At 41.1% G+C, this 21,858-nt stretch overlaps 1 long non-coding RNA gene across 1 annotated transcript; it reads left to right on the top strand.

The window, feature by feature from the left end:
• The first annotated feature begins 8,745 nt into the window (after nucleotides 1–8,745).
• Nucleotides 8,746–12,383, top strand: LOC131876969 (uncharacterized). Its single transcript, XR_009372839.1, has 3 exons — nucleotides 8,746–9,593; nucleotides 9,755–9,979; nucleotides 12,144–12,383. It is a non-coding gene; the product is annotated as an uncharacterized LOC131876969 (long non-coding RNA).
• The last annotated feature ends 9,475 nt before the right edge of the window (nucleotides 12,384–21,858 follow it).

The following is a 21,858-nucleotide window of genomic DNA, read 5'->3' as shown; positions in this document are numbered from 1 at the left end:
CCTTGATTTGTAGACAAATAGGGCAAAGATTTATGAATGGTGAGAGTAAAGTAAATGTAGATTTAAGGTTGCTCCTTTTTGTTGGCTTCACAAAGAGGCTTGTCAAACATTTGTAACAAAACTCTATTTAAGCCTTTCATATATCACGTTTAAATCGTGTTGAAACCATAACTTTATTCTCTATGAAACTTGAAGCCATTAAGGCTATTTTAAGCGTTGAAATGCGTTCGGTGTTCTCGATTTTTCACTGGAACAAGGTTTCAAAACACAATTTCCAAGTGGTATTTGCCATTTTCCATGTATCTTGGGCTAGATAAAAAATTCAGAGATCGTAGTTGGACGAAAGAATCGCCGATTCCTACCTGAAAAGACTATGAGATCTGATTTTCTAAACCTAATCATTAACTCTTTTGAGCATATGATTGGGCTTACGCGCACTCAAATGTTGGGCAATTAAATGCTAGTTGGAACAGAAATATGTATGGACCAACTGCTCTCAACATGTCTCATGCAATACGATTATCTTTGTAGAGAAATATTTTCCCGTCTCAGAATCGTCGTTGCGATGTCTTTTAGACATTTTACAGCCTGTATATTGTTTATACACCATCTTTCCCTTATATTTTTACGCCATGACGTGACTAAGAGTCGCAATAAGGATGTTATTATTTGTTTTTTCTTTTGAATAATCAGTTGTAAGGTCTTGGGATTCTTTGAAGTGGAGAGATGACCAAAGTGAACAAACATTGTCCTCATTTCTTGAAATAGTTGCACAAAGCATATTTTTTTTCAAAATGTATTTTATTGCGAGAAGCATGTCTCATTGGATAAACATGTGTACAGTACAATTCATCATAATCAAGTAGTCCAAAGTGTGGAAAGATTTCAAGGTACTCATTTGTTGCTATTGCCGATCAAACATGCGAAAGCAAACAATTGAGCAGAAATACATCCTAAACGACCAAGGTACAAAGCCAGTGGGTGTATTCTTTTGAAATTCCATTTGTCTTCCACTTGGCTGACAATACCTAGGAGAGAATAGTTTTATCGTATCGGGAACCTGCATCTGCATATGTGTGCTCTCATGCATAATAAAACCATCTCAATTGGTTTGATTTCCTTTTTTGTTGAAGGAGGTAAGACAAATGTTGTTGATTTTGTTCAGAACGACGAGGATTATTCCGATGAAAGGGCTGGTGAGAAAGTGCTATGGTCTGATTTGAATGAGAGGGTCTGATTGTTGGACCAACCCGACTGAACACATACCTCCGACCAAAATAAAATGAAATATACTACCACTTTGCACGGCCGTCTACGTTCCGTATGACATTAATAAAAAGCGACCATCAAATTGAATTACTTGGTCATTTGAAAGTACTTGTAATAGCAAAAAGCCTTCAAATGCATTTTGCTTTGTCAAAACTGGTCAAAGACAAAGATGTTTCCTCTAAATCGAGGCAAAAAGAGATGCAACTCTAGATACCAGCCAAATAGTTTGCCCTTTGGTAGTTGTGTATAGCAAATGTTATTGGTTGACACATATTCCGACTCCGCTCGGACTACATATTCTAAATATTCCACTTAATGTAGGACTTAGTTTAAGAAGCATTGGTTAGTACCTTGTAATCTATTTTCACTTTTCTTTGATCACAATAGCTTGTGTCTAAACATAGGCCTCCCAGACTCTTCTCTCTAACTGTTCAATATCAAGGGATTTGCGATAAACGTTATTCTCCACCGATTAGTTGGCGGTGCTCATTTTTAAATTTGTGGCAAAATGTTAAAAGGTTTAGACAGAGACTTTAACGGTTATTAACATCGTGTTAGGTTAGGTTTGGGTTAGGTTAGGTAAGGTTAGATTAGGTCAGGTTAAGATTTAAAAAAGTAGCACCGCCAACTAATCGGTGGAGAATAACGTTTACCGGTATTTGCACGATAAATAGGGGTTCTTGAACGCAAAACAATTCCAAAGGTACTTGTACAATCAATCAGAGCAATCAGAATTCATGAGCTGAGCAGAGAATATTTGCCTCAACCACAGGTTTGCGAACAACACATAGAATTAAATAACGATTAAGTTGATTCAATTGAATGAACAGAAAACATCATTCTTGAAATGTAAATACTAGCCAAATTTAGACTGCTTTTAACCTCTTCTATTTCCTTAGATTTCGGGTTATGATTAAATGGGTTTTTTCCTTGTTAAAAAATTCTACATTTCTTAAACTTGCAAATTCTTGATTTTGAGTATTGTTACATGTTGCTCTAGCTACTTTTTCTGTTAGCTTGACTCCCATATAATTACCGTTATATATGCGAAACACAAAACCAGCATGATACAATCTACTCAAAACACTTTCTGTGGCCTTGTAGCTTTCCTTGTGTCACATAATCCCTTTATCTCTATGTGTTGTGATTTCTACGATTTTTTTACATCATGTTTAGACATTAAGGGCTAAACAATTATGAAACCTTTCCCCCTTCTGTTCGTAGAAATTACGTACTTTTATGAAAACCGGTTGTCATGGATATATTTTTGACTCTCATGAACACAAGTGAACACCAAATGCCCATTGCAGAATCATTCATTTACAGCTGTCTGTTCATGTGTGTGGTTGGAAAATAAGTTTCCAGACACTAGGGAAGAGGAATTAGATTCCATGGATCAAATTCTCTTCAAATTCTATAACATGAAAGGGTTTACTTGCCAAAAGAGTTCTGAAAATGACCATCTTAATCAAGCCTCATTTTGATAAACTTATTCATCCAAAAAAAGTAGCAGATATTGAAGGGATAGATATTCTTCTATGGTCTTGAATTTTCAAGGTTGCAACTTTGTCTTACACCATCCTAAAGGGAACCAAATACCCCAATTGGAAAATCTGTCTCATGGCTTTTCATTCATAGGTGACTGTGGCCTGACGGTAATTTTGAAGCATTGTTCAACAGAAAATACTAGATTTCTATAAGGCAGCTTTGATCTTTATTTGTTTAAGATAAGAAATGTTTCTTGAAAACTTGTTATCATCAAAACATTTGAATGATATTCATAAGAAAGAAGGGATTTCTTTCTTTTTAAGATCACTCAAGTTTGGATTACAAAATGTCAACATGGTTGCTAGCCATTAACTCCTTTGTCTTTTCATGCCATTGCATTGGAAGTCTTCGCTCTTTTATTCAAACGTGAAAAGGTTAGAAGTATATTGATTTTTTAAAGTCCCATTTCTCTAAATTGCATGCAGAAAAGTGCTATCTATTGAACATATAGTTATTGGCCTTTGTATTCAAATAGTTATTGGTCTTTGTATTCAAATAGTTATTGACCTTTGTATTCAAATAGTTATTGGCCTTTGCATTCCATTCTAAGTTGCACTGCTAAAGAGCTGTGCATTTGAAGCCTGGCATCCAGTTCTCAAAAGGTTCATTTTTTCAATCTGCTTCTGCGGGTCATCATAGAAAAGACCGTGACACGCAACAGATATGGTAATCAACAGGCTATCCATCAAGCTTGGCTCTTTTCAACGCAAAGAATAGCGAGTGAAGCTCACTGAACCTTCTAAAAACGCTAAAAACGCTGAAAGACGGCCAAGATGGCTTTTTCCAGGGCGTTAGTCGTTCTTCAAAAAAAAGGAACGGATGACAGTTACAATTACTTGGGCCAAAAAAAGTAATTCGTTACCCAACCGTTACGCGCCGAAAAATGTAATAGTGTTACTCGTTACAATTACTTTTATCAAAATGTAGATAAACAACATATCAATCTTTTTTGCCTCATACTTCGCTAAATCAATTGTTACATTTTGGTTCCAAACAGTTCCTGCCAACATGGTACACTAATGAGTATATTACTCCTATCATACCTGGTCATGTTTGTGTCACGTTGGTTATTATTAAAACAGTATTGGAAATTCTCGAGCCGATAAAACTTCCCTATGAGAAAGAACCCTGTGCCTAAAGTCATAAATGAATATAGGGAGAGTTGATAAATTTGGTCCAACATATTCAAGCCAAAGGAAAATTTTGCTCTGAGTCAGGTTTTTTAGTCCAACAGAATTTTAATGAGGAGATATAAACAATAAAGCACTAAATGTGTAAAGATATGAAACCACAAGCACTTTTTTATTTGAAAGCAAGCCCAATTTTCAGCACTGTTCTTCTTTCCTCAGTATTTATGAAACCATCAAAACATGGAAATGTTTGTTTAGATTGCCTAAAAGCTTCAAATTTCCTCAGTTGCCAAGAGAGAAACGAAAGATTAGATGCCACTCTGGAGCGAGAAAACGAACGAGTAACGAGTATTTTTTGGTTCTTTTTTGGGGTCGTTACAATTACACCACTTTAAAATGTAATGGGATTACAGTTCCTGTTTGGAAAAAGGAACGAACTGCTGTAATTTCGTTCTACTGCTCTGGCTTTTTTATTAATGGGTAATATATTACTAAAACAGTTTTAATGAATGTTTTTGTACAAATACAAAATGCACCCTGGCTGCACACATGAAAAAACTAGGAGAATAGAAAAATGAATATGGAAGTAAGAAAAATACAAGCATGGTCTTGTACTATGTTAATTGGTGGATCTAAACGTGCACTAAAAATAATACAAAGGGACGTTTTTGCTCACGTCTCTCAATAAAATTCAAGAACATCGGAAGCAAAAAATGAAAACTTGCACTTTTGCATACGAAATTCGCTCGACCTGATAATAATTTTGATTTGTGAGCGTTGTGGTATTAGGGACCACGTTCAGCGAGCGAAGGTACGTAAACCTCCCCAAAAGCTGTCCATCCTGATGTTTCTTGCGCGTGAATATGTGAGTTCGGTATGCGTAGCTTCCTTTGCTATTCTTTGCTTAAGCCATGCTAGATTATAAATCTTCAGACCATCATCCCACCTGTGTTGTGAATTTTGATGGCTTCTTTTCGACACTTTGGTATTTGAACAAACATAAACGATTACAACAGATGAATACAAGGCCATCATGGCTGATTGTTTGTTTGCAAACTTTAGAGGCCTCTTCTTCTTCTTTTTATCCTTCTTCTTCCTCACCACCACCTTCGTCATCCTCATCCTCATCTTAGGTGCTTTATCCTCAATTTACTTTCTGCCATCGTGCCGATCATCAAAAGCATTTGATGTGTCCTATTTATATGGTGCCAAAACCGTCTGGAACAGATGGTTGCAAAGTGTCTACATCTATTGACCGCCTGAACACGTCTCTTGGATGGATGAACCAAGCTCAAGCGGCCCGGATGAACACCTCGCTTCATCTGAATGCCCGAGAAAAGGAGTTAATACCACTTGTTCATGATTTATGAATGAAAGTACCATTTTCGAACATCTTCCGGCCGACGAACAGACTCTCGTATTATTCGAACCATCTTGGATCAGTTGGTCGTTTCTAGATCAGGCCAGTTACTAGTGTGTTCATCATCTTGGTGTATTCGGTAATCTGTTGCATATGTTTCGTTACCTGTTGTTGCGTGATAGTAGAGCAGCGTAGAACATAAATTAATAGCTCATTCTAATGACAACATACTGCCTGTGGCATCTCAAATTGAGGTGGGAGTGTCAGAAACTCCGAGATCTGTCGGGCATTTTCCGCCTCCTCCTCCACAACCATCGCCTCCTGGTTCGTCGTCCTCCTCCTCCTCCCTGTCTCGTTCCCGTCTTTGGGAAGTCGTAATACAAATGTAAGCCCTATTACGGGCAGTGCGAATGGTACGTGGTAGTACTTCTACTTGTCTTGAGGCGAATACAAAATCATATTGGGCGTCAGTCGCATTTTCTCCAATTGCAGTCGCATTGCTACATATTCGTCTTTGAGGAGTCAGTTGCTCACAAGTTCTGGAAACATTACGGTTCACTCTAGTTCCAATGAGCGTGATTGCTTCATTGGACCAACTAGGGGCACAAACACAGTTTTGGCTAGGTTGCGATGAATGACGATTGTCTCTTTCCGATCCCTGGGAAATTATGTCGCGGAACTTTAATGTCACTCAACTTGCAACCTGCTTTGAATCGTCCGGGGTGATTGCTTTCAATTGAAAGTTGGGGGACATTAAAGAGCCAGTTGCGACAGAGTCTGAAATATTCAAAACATGCTAATCAATGAGAAGATGATGATTGGTTGCCAAATGCTTCGTTTTAGATGAACATATGATGATTCATTGGCCGATAGTAGGCAACAGCTTCGAAAGACGTAAATCATGTGGTCAAAGAAGCCAGCTACATCAATGTTCTCTGGGGGGAACCAACAAGTACTTTTCTTCGTATGTTCGAAAAGGGATTCCCTCGGGTGTAGCTGATAGACTGGCAATCAGAGTGGACACATGTTGTCACTGAATTCAATGTCAGTTGTACGAGTGTACATTCACTGATGAAGATGACGCCAATGGTCGGATGAGCTATTGCCTTGTGATATTTGAACAGACTTGGGATGCACCATGATTCAGGCGTGAAGCTCATCCAATGGTTCTGTTACTGCAAATCATTGGAAAGCACCTCTGCATGAAGGCATTTGAACTGGTGTTATTTTGCCTTCAGAGAGAAATCAACCCTGCCCTGCTTGAGAGTTCTGTTTGTAATAGGTTGAAAATCATGTTTGTAACCTCAGCCTAGAGCAGGGTGAACATTGATGAAGTTTTATTTATAATGGCTCAGTGCGGTCAATCGATTTACAAAAGCTAGACAAAACAGGAAAGGAAGTGATACTGTCTTGAATTTTAATGAAACTAATTATTATGCATTTCGATTTGTCTTGCGGATACCCATTTCCGTTTACAAATTTAGGTTGGGTACGTTTTTAGTCATTGGGTCTGATTTTTCTGGTGTTATCTTTCATGTCATCTTTCAAAGACATAACTCAATTCGCAAACCAGAATATTTGCTGAACACTTGCAATGGTGTATGAAGTAGATGTTCTTTTCTACAGTTGCTTAATTTCTGCATTATGTTGCATGTCCATTGCTGGCTGTTGTTTCTGAGGAAACAAATGTGCGTCTTGGTCATTAGCACTTCAAACGTATGGTATGAAAAACCCTTTAAATGGGCCCCGCATTCATTCTAATGACAGAGAAATTAGATAATGAGGATAAATTCCATATTTTTGAACATCATATGATAAAAACTCGAGAAACCGTCCGGTATAAGGTGGCGGCTAGTTCTAGCCATACATATGGCATCTTTTGACTCTCTTTGGTGTAATCATAAGAAAAAATTGAGCGATCTGAGGAATGAAAAGTCTTCAGCACACATGGGGCCCTACTTTTCAAGCAGAAAATGTTATCCAATTTCGAATGATACTTTGTCAGGCGGAATAAATGTATTGTTATAAAACTGAATTGTAAGTATGTTAGGCAAACAATCGACTAATGATTGAATTGCATGACCTATTCCACTTTAGTGTCGACCAGCGTGAAAAGAGGAACGCATCAGAGGATGTGTGTGTTCTGACAAATTAACTTTGTAACTTTAGATTACTGACGACTTGTATTGTATGAATACTTTTCTCTTGTTGATTCTTCTCTTTCAAAATAATCTACCAGGTACGAAGCTATTCCTTTAATCTCGTTTCAGATTTCGATAACTCATAAAGATTACGTTTCAAAAATACTATGAACAAGCATATCTGGAAGTTCTGCGACTTCTTTGGTTGCTTTTTTCGAACCAAATACTTTCCAAGTACTGATGTCAATAATACGTGCCTCTTGTCTTAAATAAATGCCACTTATTATAAAATACAACGTGCTGTGCTCGATAAAGTCAAATCTAACTATGCTAATGCCCACTGCTTCTCAGAGACTTAGTTTATACTTAAGCTAGGAATGAAATTGTGAAAGCTGAGCCGATTGCCTTAATACATTAACATGGGAGCCGAAAAATGCCAGAATAGACCTTTGTCTTTCTAAATAACACCGAACTTATCAACATTCCATCAGTTTTACCTCAAACATATCATCTCAAATGCTTTTGGAGACGAATTTTGAACACCAATCTAAAAACAAGGAGGATGGTAGTGATTTGTTTTTGGTAGTGATTTGGGTTTCAGGACAACCCGACCCAGTACAGAAATTAAGCCCAATATGTTGGCTTACGCATAGTTAATACTTATGGAGCAAAATTAAACTGTGATGTAAAATATCAAAATTTGAAAGGTTTTACACAAATCATCATTTCATCTTTAAAAACAAGTTATGTTTGCATCAGTCAAGCTGTAAAAATCCAGTTTGATAATGTTTTGATCAAACTTGATATTTCATTCAAAGCATTACTCATGTTAACATCTTTGCAAGCAAATTGAATGTTTACTCATCAAGCTTTAGTTTTGTTCCATAATTATGTTTTTAGGTCAATGTGTTGGGTTTAGTTATTGTACTTGGTCGAGCTGTCTGCTGGGTTGGGTTGTCTTGGTTCGAGTTGTCCGGTGGGTCGAGTTGTCCGGTCACCATTTTTTTCATCCATAATAACACTGGACATGGATAGCAACTAGGGAAAACAGATCTGCAATTGGACTTGTTTGGATTAAAACAACACCGATTCCGCCCGTTTCCAATGTTACATTTCAGGAGAAGATCTAAAACAAGTGGTTTAACCCCAAAAGCAAGAACAGTTAGATTCAAGACAGAAAATAATCGGTTGTTGTACTTGGTTGTAGCTCTAGGCTGACTGAATTTCGTTCTAAAATTCCCTTTCATGTGGTAAGGATGTCTCGTTCTTGCACTTGATCTCAAAGGTTCATCTGTTTGTTGTTACATGAGTGTCTTCCATTCCAAGGAGGCTTGTTGCACTTGTTATGAAATAGGTGTGTTTCGAACTTGTTTTTACTTGCTTCATCAAGCGATCCGTCCTTAACTCGACACCTAGATACTGACATACTAATTCAAGAATGAAGGGACACGCCGTTTGCCCGTTCGAAATCACCCAAAATATGTTCCAAGCGACCAACTCTCCGAGCTTCCTTATCAAGACACAGTGAGAGTGATTCTGGAAGAAAATTCCCCAACCTTATCCCAAGCAAGCTATATGAGCACTTGTTCCAAAAATTCATGATGTGATCAAGTGTAACAGTGACAATAGAATCCGTGCTAACGTTTAGCTCTTGGCTGAGGTTACACCTGACAGCGAAACACAAACACGTGAACAAGACCGTGTGCGTGATCGGGTTAGTGAATAGTGTAGATAGAACATCATCCCATTACTCATTTCGGGTCTTGAACTCGAAGATTCATCGGAGATCCATGGTATTTGTACTCCTGCAAACCGCTCTGCCCACGGAATTTGACTTGAAGTCTTCTTGTCCATGAGACACATGAGAGAAATTTGGAAAAGAACTGGTCCACACATCTGAGCAATCGGATGGATATGCACCTTCTGTTATGTAGCTCATAGCACACCTATACACAAACATTTTTTTCGTAATACGAAAAGGTGGTGCAAACTTTTTCAAAGGTCCCAAGTGTGGATACAACAAATTCTCTTCATTTCGAGGCACTTGCGCATCGACTCAACGACGAAGAACACCACCTACCAAGCAGCAAAAGTGACTTAACGTGGCCAATAATTGTGGATCTCTGGACCAATCCCTTGAACACGGTGAGAATTCGGGGCAACTAATGAGTAGCGTGCTGGATTGGCTCTTGGCCCGAAGGTTGCGTGAATGGCGCCAAAACCGTGTGCCGAACAATATTTTTGAATTTACGCGCGTTCATGGACTAAGTTGAAAACCAAGTAGAACAATAACGGTTTCGTTTCAGACGTAACCTGGGATTAAGATGGATACATGTACTGAAGCCACTAAAAGGGTCCCTGGTCAAATATCCTCCGACTGTTCGGGAGAAAATGACGTTGAAACTTACAACTCTAAGCAATTCCAAGTGGAACTCCTCAAACTTCACGCCATCTTGCCCACAAACTGTCATATCAGCCTCAAACGTATCCAAGAGGGTCTCTTGTCCGAAGATTCTGTGTTACTAGTACAGGTAAAGCTTTGCAAGCCCTGAATAACTTTAAAATGACACAGACGGCCCTTAAATGGTCGCATTCTGAAGGTTTACTTAGAACTCCGAGAGCTGAAGAAGTCAAGAGAGAAGTAAAAACCCAATCCTCGTGCACAAAGATTCCAAGATAACGGCGTTCTCAAAGTGCGATAAACAGAACCACAGTTTCATTACTTGGTTACTGGGTCTTGTGGCAATTTTGGGAGGGCCACATGTTCTCAAGATGAATATGAAGAAACCCAGTTACCAGCTTGCATTTAATCCAGCAATTAGATTCAACTTCTCTAATTGTACCACCATTACCCGAACAAGATTTGCTATTAGATCTAATTTGCCCCAAGTTTTATTCACGATTCAGAAAAATTATGCCAGAAAGGTTTATTTGAAAAAAGGATCCAACTCTTCCCTAGTCCCATATTTGCGTTTACAGCTTACTTAAGAACTAACAACTAGCTCCGAGCTCAAGCTCAGAACCAGATCCATCTTTGGTTTACTTTGATGATTTTTTTTCTTTTTTACCTCTCGCTCCTTTATCATTTTTGCAATGACGTTAATCGAGTGAAAAAAATCGATTCTAAATCGACCATATTTGATCTCGTCAAGGAGAACCTTTTCCATGGTCGTAAACTAAACCCATTTTGTTATTAGTATCTCTCTAATTCATAGTTATTGGGTCTTTTCCCATTTCCTCCACGTAGTTAAATTAGGTTTATTCTTGTATCGGTGCAGCGGATCTTTCATCTAATATGAAAAGGTCTACAAATTATTCAAAACTTGTTCGTAACGAGTAGCATCACATCTATGCAGCTTTTCTAAATTCTTAACACTGGGAGGAGTGCAAACACTTGATGTCTCTCTATAGGGCATTGCAAGTAAATGGATAATTCAAAAACGCTTTGTATCATATGCCTAAAACTCCTAAATTCGACTATATTGACTCTGCCAACGGCTTTCTTAAAACCCAACCACTACTTGATGGTGGTACACCATAGTTGCGAAATTTCAGGCAAGCACAATTTGATGGTCGAATTTTCACTTAACAAGGCAGCGATTGTGTTAACCCCCTGTTTCCTCTCTCTAATGATGGATATCAACTGATTCCATTCAAAAAATATCAACTGAGCTCTCCATAAAACAGGAAAAAGTCACAACCATTGAGAGCAATTCTTCGCTGGCTTCCAAGGACTGGTCATGCATGATTCATTTATCCCAAGGTAGGATTCAACGCTATCCAAGACATCCTCCCTCCTCCCCTTATTTTCCCCAAGAAAGCACTCGCTTCTAGTGTGGAGGCATTTCCTGTGTGATCTATGAGTATCACCGGTGGTTGGATGATACACAAGATTAGTCTTTGTGGGAGAATCGCGACGAATTTATGAACCAGAACTACTACTACTACTACTACTGGTACTGGTACTACTGCTAATGCCATCCATTCATTTCCCATTGACGAGTCCCTGGCCGTCTTGTTAGATGAGAAAGCGTTTATGAGCCCACAATTGGATACACACACGCACAAGCATTCGATTTTGAAGATCCATATCCACCCCTCTGTCATTTGTCTTCTTGCTCATTGACTTGTAACACGCCCTCTTCAGACACGGAGGAATTCTTTGAATGCCTAGGATAAGCTCTATGCAGTACCATAATATGTCGTTTCATTGACCAATGACATTTGGCAACAATTCAGTGACTTTCAGACCAACTGGAGAGAACTTTCTCAGCGCAACAAGTCAAGTCGAAGTAAGATGGAAGATGGATTTGTTGGTTAATAGACCTTTCAAAATGATTAAAGAGCTCCTCCATATGGTGAAGAAACAATCCCGCTTTGCCAGATAACATGAACCTGAGAATAACTTGTTCCATTGTGATTCAGCTGCTACTCTTGAGATCCGTTCTGTGGCCAAAGGCACTTCATTTGACATGTGTAGACACAAAAGCCAGTGGTGAATGACCAAAGATATCAAGCAAATGGTGTCTTTCCTCACACCATGAAGACTACTACACAGATACCGAGAGGAAGAGAGAGAGAAAGAGAGAGAGAGAGAGATCGACGTTTACTCATCTCGAGAGAATCTATTTACAAGGGAGATCTTTGAACCGAGATTACCACTGACATGGGCTCTTTTCTGTTTTTGATTTCCAGACGGCCATCCTGAGGTCAGCGGCTCAATACATCTTGGCACTTCAGGACCAGCTCAAAGACGAGGAATGACTGCGGTTCTCCTTCCAATCGAAATTTTGTCCTCTGTGATATTTGTACAAGTTGGCTGAATAAAGCAATCCCAGGGGTATGGTGGGCAGCTCCGGGATCATCGAGCAGAGTGTTTGACGCCCCCCCATGCCGAAAGAAAGCCCAAATGGGCGGCTTTTGTTCTATCAAGTTTACATTGTCCAGCACTTCCAACGAGGAGTTAATGATACCCAGCACTCATTTGAATGAATCCAAATTATCTCGGTTTTTCTCTCTGTCTCTCTCTTTCTGTCGGCACTGGGAGACCAGACAATGTGAATGATGGACCAACTGTTGCCACAAAGCTCAACGTTTTATTGAATTGTGCCTTCTGGACACGGTTTGGCTTCAGAGAGCGTCTTAAAGTTAATCATCTTATTAGTCATTGGACCTCGTATAGCCGATAGTAATGCTCAAAGCAACAACACATGGATGGATGCAGTACGTACGTACGAACGTACGTAATAGGTCCGCTAGATATTCGTAAGTAGACTGATGGGAGTGTGAGTGGAAGAGCTCACTTTGGCGTGGCGAGAAATTTTTCATCCCAGGTACTTTGGCCATTAATAAAAACACTTTTGAGATTGAAGACTGAAAGTCATGGAGCCTACTCGCCTCTCTGCCTGCCGGCCTGCCGGCCTGCTTGCGTCGACCCTATTATTATAAGTCATTTGAATTCCACGTCAAATGCGATGGATTTAAGTATGGACAATTGGCACACAAAGACCGCGCTCACTTTAAGTAACTTTAATCGACTGCTCTTATTGCTGAGACGGCTGACTGACTGGGCATGTTTATAGAGCTCATTGAAAAAAATAAAATAAAAAAAAGAACAGTGTGAAAAAAAAAGATGCGAGTACTCGTATCTTGTTTAGGGTGAACTGTAGCATGACAGTATTTACAGGTCCATCCTGATCCGAAAAATCCCATGGAACTCGAATAAAACAGAGGGCTCGATGAAAAGAACCCAACTTGGTATTTGTCTATAAATCCTCGAGTTTCCAGACGATAAAATGCAAATCCTTGTAATGAACACTTTTGAGGCGAGATGGTTAAGCTCGAAGGGTTTGATGCCCAAACTACCCCGCTTGTCAGAGATCCGTAGGATGATGGAAAAATGCCAACCAGGAGCTGTGAAATCGTATTTCGTGATCAAGTGCCCTCTTCTTGGTCTTGGATCGTCAGTTGGTCAGAAAAGTAGTAGCTGAATGAAGAAGCCACCGGATTTGGTCGTCGGAGTCGTATTTTTTTTGCAACGCTCGTCCGAGCTCCTCTTCTTTTTCTGTTTCTCTGGTGGTGGGAGATGAAGAACAAGGTGCCTCCAGCGTCGGTCGTCCAAGTCCAACGGACAACGCCTTCTGTTGTTGGTTTCGAAGCGTTCGGAGATGACGATTATCACACCAAACACTTGCATGATTGGCTCATTACTCACCAATATCTGCACCACTCGCATCAGTCAAGTGAGTGAGTTAAGTTAGTCAGTCCTCAGTCCTCAGTCTATGTAGCTATGTATGTACACGTAGTATGTACGCGTATGTACTTGGTTCGGCGAGTCCATCGGACAACGGGAGATGCCTGCCAGTGAGTGCATTTCCAATGAGAGATGATGGAATGGAACAAAAAAGTCACAAAGATTTCAAGATGATGGAACTGGAGCGTCTGCTGGACTTGTCTTTGGCAAATGACTCAACAGTCCGTCATCTTTTCCAAGGAGCTCCTCTATGTATGTACTTACATACGTCCGTCCGTCCGTCCGTATATATGTGTGTGTATATGTATGTACGTAGTTTCTATCCTCTCTGTCAGACTTGAAACATGTTTACGAACACAGTTTACGTAAACTGCCCCTGGTAATGACAAGCCCTAAGTAGTCCCAGTCAACCCGCTCCAATGGGTAATGAGTTGTAAGTGGGCTATCACGATTATTGGGGCCAGCTCCTCTCCTAGCATTTGCTTATTAAATCATCACCACTTGGGAGCATTTGGCGCAAAAAATGGCCTGATGCTCCAAAACTCGAAGAAGCCACCGAGACCACAAATGGTTTTATGATCTCTGTGTTCTGAACAATGAAATGACTAACAGGCCCCTTAACACGTCGATTGGCCTAATACTCACGAGACTCACTCGTTTTGCTTGGTGGCCGATGAATTGAGTTCAATTAAACCGGCCAAAGACTTCCTCCTCTGGGTAGGTCTACCTACCTAGATGGTCTGTAGGAAGAATTCGAGGAATTCCGTTGGAATGGTCCTGAATGGTGAGCAATTTGTGTCGCCCACCCGAAAAGTGCGATGGTTTTTATTCAAAGAAGTTCTTCGTCTTAGCGAGCAGAAAACTCTCCGGGACCATCTGCGTCAGAAATTCCTCATCAGTTTCAGAAAAGTCAGTTACCAGAAACCACTGATAAAATTGCACTGAGGCTCCCAGGATGAAGCGAGATGATCAAGCAAGCAATCGGACTGACGTCGATGCCAAAGCACATGGTTTTATTCAGTAGTCCAGGATTTTTCACTTCATGTACATGGATGGAGTCATGACGATGAACGTCGATAATGATAATAAAAATTTGTAGAGTGGATCAAGTGACCCAATGGTCTTCAGAAGAAATATGCTCGACGCCTTTTGAGAATGAATTGACCAAATGGCCTTTTTTATTGTAGGTGAACCTAAGATTCCCAAGCCCTTTGTGGTCGAACCTCTCATTCGAACCCATTACGAAGATCTATGGAAGCCACTTCCTGTCCAACTTTGACTGAACAGGCCTAGGAGTAGGAGGCTAACAAGTCATGGATCTGCCAAATTCAGTTCACCACTTTTTTGTATTGGCCAAATATCATCCAGAGGATTAGTTTCCGTTTCACTTCTTGTGAAGTCCCGTTCTCAAATGTCGGCCCCGAAAGTGCGAGGTCCGTAGTAGGTTTTGAAGCTCGTTTTTGGGCGCCAATCCGCCAATCTTCTCGTCGTATTGAGCGAAAGACTTTGCTTTGTTACGTTGAGAAAAAGTGCTTTTGAATGGTAGAGGAGTCCTTTGAGGACATCAGGACGACCTCTGAACGTAGCTATTAGAATATGTTTTCCCATGGTTTATTTGCTTTATTCACAGAGACAGAGAGGGAGGAAAAAAAAGAGAGAACTCGGGTTTCCGAACGGAAATTAGCGACCAAGTACGTAAAAACGATGAGACGTTTTTATTCTGCCTCAGCATAGTAGAACACAAGTACACAAGCACATGGTACTAACCCCCAGGATTTGGTTAGTTTCTGGTGGATCTGCCGTGCCCTGGATATCTTTGTGAATCGAGATCTCCTTCTTTTGGCCGTTTCCTTAGGATGGCCATGATAACAATGGCTGATGTTCCTCCGTTCTGGAAGAAAGACTCTAAAGGAAAAAGCAAGCAGATGCTTCCAAAGGAAATGTGTCGACACTGACGATCAAGACTCGTCTTCGTTCGTTCACGTTCTTAGTTCAGGGGCAAGCAAGCATTCATCAGGATCCCACCGTATTTAACGGATTTCTGACACCTGAACTGTCCAACACTCACCCCTCTTCGAGCTCAAACAGACCTAAGAATGAACTCGTACAATTGACATTAGATTGTAAGTTTAGGATGAAAAAGCAAAGACAATCTTATGAGTAACTCAGGAATCCCCCAAAGTTGATCAGCTCTCGGTTATTTTCCAATTTCAGACAGCGACGTATCCAAAGTCATGAGCATATGGCATTCATCCCTATGTTCACACAGGTGTTGGGTATCCAGACCGGCGGTGTGTAATGGCATTAATAAGGGGAACACTCCCATAGCTGGTAGATATGACTAATATGTCCCTTCTCTCTCTCTCTCTCTTTCCCTCCCCTTCTCTCTTTTTCTCTTTTCCCCGAGGAACAACTTCCTTCCGTTCTTTTCCCCTTGGTGCTCTCTTGGTGTGAGAGAGTGTGTGTGAGGGTGACTTGGTCACATGGCATTCATTCTGGCCCTTTTGGAGAGCACCTGTGTTTTTGTTTCCGAAATATTGTTGCTCGAGCTAAAGATTCGGTATGAAGAGTGCTCTCTCTCTCTCTCTCTCAATCCACGATTTAGGCATGTTCGTCTTCAGTCAAGGGTAAGCTTCCTTTCCTTTACACATCCTGGATAGATGGATGGATTAATGAATAACGACCACAGACAGCTGACGAAGTCAAACGATGGTCATCATGGATTCCAGTAAATGATTTTGGTCTTAATTTTGTTGTGGACAAACATGTGCAATGGTGCATGGTTTAGTAGTACATGTACATAATATGCCAGGGATGGTGTTCCAAATTCATCATGGTATGTCTGTCTATCCTTGACCGTTGATTAGAAAAAGACGACTTGAGGACGTGCTCGCGAAGGCATCGATCGTGAGGATCGGTGACCAGCTGGCCACCTGGGTGGTAGTGAACTTCTACTTGGCCATTAGTCCCCTTTGTGTCCTGTTCTCCCTCTCTGGGTTCTTTCCTCAACACCTGGGATGTGACATTGTTCATTCGGTGCTCTCCTCTAGCCCTTATGTTATCTACTACTGTAGGGATAATGGCAAAATCCAGATGCATTTCGAGGGCTGCTTGAGATTAGTGCTTGCCCCCAAGCCCGCATTGTCCATCCTTGACTAATGATATTGACGCCAAAATAGGTTGAAAAAAGCGACCCTGCCACCACCACCGTCTTGGGCTTGTGGATGACTTGAGAGGACAAGACATCGAGCATTGACCAAGAAACGAGCCTGCTTGATTGGGTGTCCTGCTTCCCATGTGATAGATACGATATCCGTAGTGCATGTGGCCCGGGCATTTGTGTCAAATTAGGTGGTCGGAACTCCCAAGAAACCCACAGATAGAGAGGAAAGGAGGCATGTGCAAGACGGTTGTAGGGGAACCCAAAATTGGTTCGGAAGCCTTTAGAAATTATTCGTGACAGCTGCCATGCCTCTTTTGGGGGGGCAGCTGCTGTCCGGATCACACAGCTGCTGCTAAGGACATGTGGAAAAAATGTCGCTCATACAAGTTCAATGTGCATGTGGTTATTTTAGGACAGTTGTTCAATGTGGAATGTGGGAGTGTATATGAATGTATATATGTATGCGAGAAAGAGAGAGAGATAGCTTGGAATGGATGCCAAGAATCATCTCATCATATAAGTAATCAAACCCAAACTGGTTGGACACCTTGACGTTTTAGCTGACCTTCTAGTCTACACCCCTCCTTCTCGTCCTGAACTCGGGAAATACAAGGTGTTATTGGTCAATTAAGAGAGGAATTCAAACACAAACGACCTCCGAACGAGGGAGCAGGCTCCTCTATCAGGATATTACACTCAAACTCACATTGGATTGGGTCATGTGAGGGACACTTGAAGCGCCTCATGTGGCATATGGTAAGTTCTCTCTTGGGTGGTAAGTTTGACACCAGCACCATTAGCTAAAAGTAGCCAAGGGTGGTTGGTATGTTCCTCGCTCGAATCCTCTTAGTCCCCTTGAAGTGGCCTTCTCACTTCCATCTATACGTGGATCGACAAGGGTGCATATGGCAAATGCAATGCACCCCAACTGCCGCCGTCATCGTCATCATCATCATCATCATCAAGGGCTCTGTGTGATGACCCTCCTCTTCATTCTCCTCTCGGATCAAGCCTGGGAAATTGAATGCTACAAATTGCTAATATAAGTTTAAGTCAAGGTTAAGTGTGGATATACCCAAAATAACGTGATGGAACAGATGCAGTTCGAATGATGTGCTGTGGACAGCTGCTTCTAGATGAGCGGGCCAATATTGTGTTTCCCATCCAATGGTGTGGCAGGTAACCCTCACAACCTACAACCCTGGTAATTTGTAGCGGCAAATATAGTTAACCGTACATCTCTTTCGTGGTTTCAATCTGACCTAGAAGAGAGAAAATGCAGATGACTTTCTGAACATGAAATGGGAACAAAATTCATCTTTCGCGGGGTTTCTCTTGGATATCGTAGTGGCATTGGCTTGTCAGTGTTGGGTTACCAGATATTTGATGGCTCTGTCTTTTTATTATGTGTGTATTATTATATGAGCAGGGTGCAAAGAAATTGAGGGCCGCTCTTTGCAACCCTCTGATGTTTGGCCACAGAAAGATTGACTATTGTAATTCCAGATTTCGGCCCTTGGTCCGGTCTCTTCTAAATGGATTCATCGCATTTGCATGAGGTTTTCCACTTTCCAATGGTTTGAGGATGAACACTGAAAGGCTCCCCAACGTCCCTTGGTCTGTGACGGCCTTTAGGATGCCCTCAGCTTTGGTTCTGACCCTAATACTGCGCTCACTTACATTTTTAGACTTTGTTTTGACGGCAATCGCTCAGAGGGTTACCCATCTCCTCTAGGATATCGTTAGACCATTTGTAATATGCCACAATGTAGTACTTAACAGTTTCTCTTAGTGAATGTTTGTGGTTTAATGTCAAAAAAATCTTTGAGCACGGAGAAATATTGTGAAAAACTGCCATGGAGGCCATTAATGTCTTTACACACACTGTAAAATCAGTGCTTACAAAGTACTGGCTCGCGGCATCGACTAATTCGACAAAGATTGAATTGTTCATTCATTCATTAAGGTCCCTCCATCCAGGTGGTGTAGTGGTAAGGCATTCACGTGTGCATTTGGAAGCATATTGCATACGGAGAATGATTTTTGATAGGCCTCAGTTCATGCGTTAAATTTTGTCCTCTGCGGGAATATGATGAAAAGTTGGTTGCTTACCTACTATAGCGTGAATTCATTATGTTCATTGAATCTATTCATCGATCAGTCATCTATCTATTTGACAGTATTGTTTCATGAGGTCATTGCCTGATCGAGACAGACGAAAGGATATACACTTGCCTGACTTTGATTTTTGAGATTCTCCTGGCCGTCCATTGCCAAATGACAAAAGCCAAATGAAAACCATGCATGGCGTTTTTTGCTGGACCAGTCCAAGTGACAAGCCACTCGTGGCTCTTCTCCATTCTTGACTGATAGCACATGGCAAAATCTTTGAATCAACACCATTTTGCTCTTTCATTCATACAATGGTTCCCAACGATAACTCGTATTTTGCCTTAGAATGTTAGCTAGGGTGTTCTCCAAGGGAGCATACTCGCAATTAACGGCACATAAGGACAGAATGAGCCTTAGTGTCATTGAATTATTTAGAGTTCAAATATATCAGTAAGGTATTGTACCTGCAAGATGTTTGATCAGTAGGTGTACGAATTACTTTCGGCTTTAGCTGTAGATAACCCGGTTGATGTTGTGAAGGAGGCAGCTGCAAAAATGTAAGGAGTGGATCCACGTGAGTAAGGCCACTAAGCAATTACTGTTTCTAGCATATCGACTCACATTGAACACAAACACCCATGACCAACATCTGTCAGTAGAGTACTTCTTTACCAAGTCAACTACTCTCTTTACGGTGATGAGAATGAAGAAAAACAGGGATTTGATTATGATTAGGGAAAGACGTCACTTGAGCGGCCAACGTTTAAGTTTACTTGCACTTTAGCACACATGCTGCATGCTTGGTGAAATCCAACAGGGGCGTATACAGAATCCCCCAAATGAAAGACTTTTCGGACAGTTTGCCAAGCTCCACATCATCCCTTCCTGACTCGGATGGAAACCAAAAACATTGAACCTCTTTTCTAATTTACTCAGCACATAGTCGACAATATTAATTCATTGAGCGTGGCATATTTCTATCGCTAATGGCTGAATGGGAGTCACAATTGAATGGCTCCATTCTTCGGCAAAGATATAGGGTATTTTTGCATTTTAATTGATTCCACTCCATGTATGGCGAGAATTCAAGCGTTTCCATCTCCTGGAAGTCGTCGAAGATCTTGACGTTCGCGTCCATTCACAATCAACACGCTGTTGGTTGGTTTATACGACTAAATCCAGTAGCAGGTGTTGGTTCTCTTGCTCTCCTGGCTCGCAATTAACATACCACATCTTGCCTCTAACTCTACAAGTACTACGACATGTACATGTACATATATACTAATGCAGGAGTGAATGCCATGGATGAGATATTCCAATGAAGAGAGAAGAGAGTAGGATTCCTCCCATTCCTATTCCTTCTCTTCCTCCTCCTCGTTCTCCTCCCCGGGGTCACACTCTTCTGATCACCGGAGCAACCAAGTGAGAAGAAAGACGCTCCCACTCAAACTCAAGCCACGCCAACCAAGAACCAAGGAGATACTTACAGAAACTCCGAATGGATGGTCGGTTGGTTGCTTGGTTGGTTCCTTGGTTGCTTGGATGGATGGATGGATGGATGGATGGATGGATGGATCAAAAAAAGAACTTGGATTGTCATTGCTGAGATAAACCCACAGCGGTTGTTATACTAGTATCAATTAGGCTATTTATCCAACCAACTCCTCCTGCATTTGGTCATCCTTTGTCAACTAAACCTGGTTTCCAGGTTGAAGGGGAAATTGGGATGATTCAGACGCGACCATGGCGTAAGCACTGTCAGTCCGACACCGACGATTAATCTTATCCCTCTTTGGTTTTGCACCTTGAACTAGTTGAGATTTCATAAAAACGTGTAATGGATGGGTTTTTCGAATAGCGAAAAAAAGAGTTGCTAATTTCATGATTTATTACCATAATCTAAATTTAGTTCCAGAACATCAATTAAAACGTGATGATGACAATTACTGCACTTGAGTGATCTTAAGCCCACATGGCTTTCCCACCTTGTCAGCAGATAGTGGTTGTTGCTCTCGTTTCTCATTAAAAACGGAGATCGATGTTTAAAAGCAATATAACAACCATAGGATTTAGTCCACTAGTTGCATAGAGAGCCACAAACTGTTGGATGGCTGTCACACTCCATTAGGAATACATTTTTGCACCTGGATCAGGGCGTTTTCACTTTTTTTCCATCCAAACTTGGTTTCGTTTCGCAGCTTTCTCAGCCAGCCAGTCAGTCCGTTAGTCAGTTAGTTAGTCAGTCAACTAACCGCCCTTCCTCCGTTCAATTCATTCCACTCATTCTTTTACAGTACGACATTAACAAGTCGAGGGGTTGCTTGTGCATGAACTTGTCGTCGAGAACAGGGAAAATTGTTTTGACACATCGGGGTTGGTCGTTGGTTGCTTGTTTTGGTACGCCACAGGTGGCATATAGTTCCACATGGGAGAGCACAGGTCATTTCCAACTATTCTTCAGTTACACCTGATCGCTTTTGCTATTTCCCAATAACATCTTCGCCTCATCAGAACTGGGCTTAGATGGTGTTGAATCGAGTGACACGGTCTCCTTAAATCCTGGACACGGATGCCAGAGATGTCAGAGATTCTGTTGCTTGTGTTTCTGTTGTTGTTGTTGATGATGATGATGAAGAAGAAGAAGAAGATCGGAAGTGAGGCTCTGTCCAGGACGTGATGGGACACTTTTCCAAGGAAGCACACAACTACGTGAAGCAAGCCAGTCTGGAATCCTTTTCTATCTCCTCCTCTTACTTACCGACTCTCTGGAGAGTTGTTGAACGGCGGAGGAAATCAGCGTTCGAATTTTCTAGCCAAATGTTTGTGTCAGTCATTGATATAAATCACCAGATGATGATGAAGAGGGGCACCACCGAATCTGT

This window comes from Tigriopus californicus, chromosome 2, assembly GCF_007210705.1.
Source record: "Tigriopus californicus strain San Diego chromosome 2, Tcal_SD_v2.1, whole genome shotgun sequence".
In the NCBI taxonomy this organism is placed as follows: Eukaryota; Metazoa; Arthropoda; class Copepoda; order Harpacticoida; family Harpacticidae; genus Tigriopus; species Tigriopus californicus.
The sequence above is the reverse complement of the archived record's forward strand: the minus strand, read 5'-3'. Positions and strand labels throughout refer to the sequence as shown.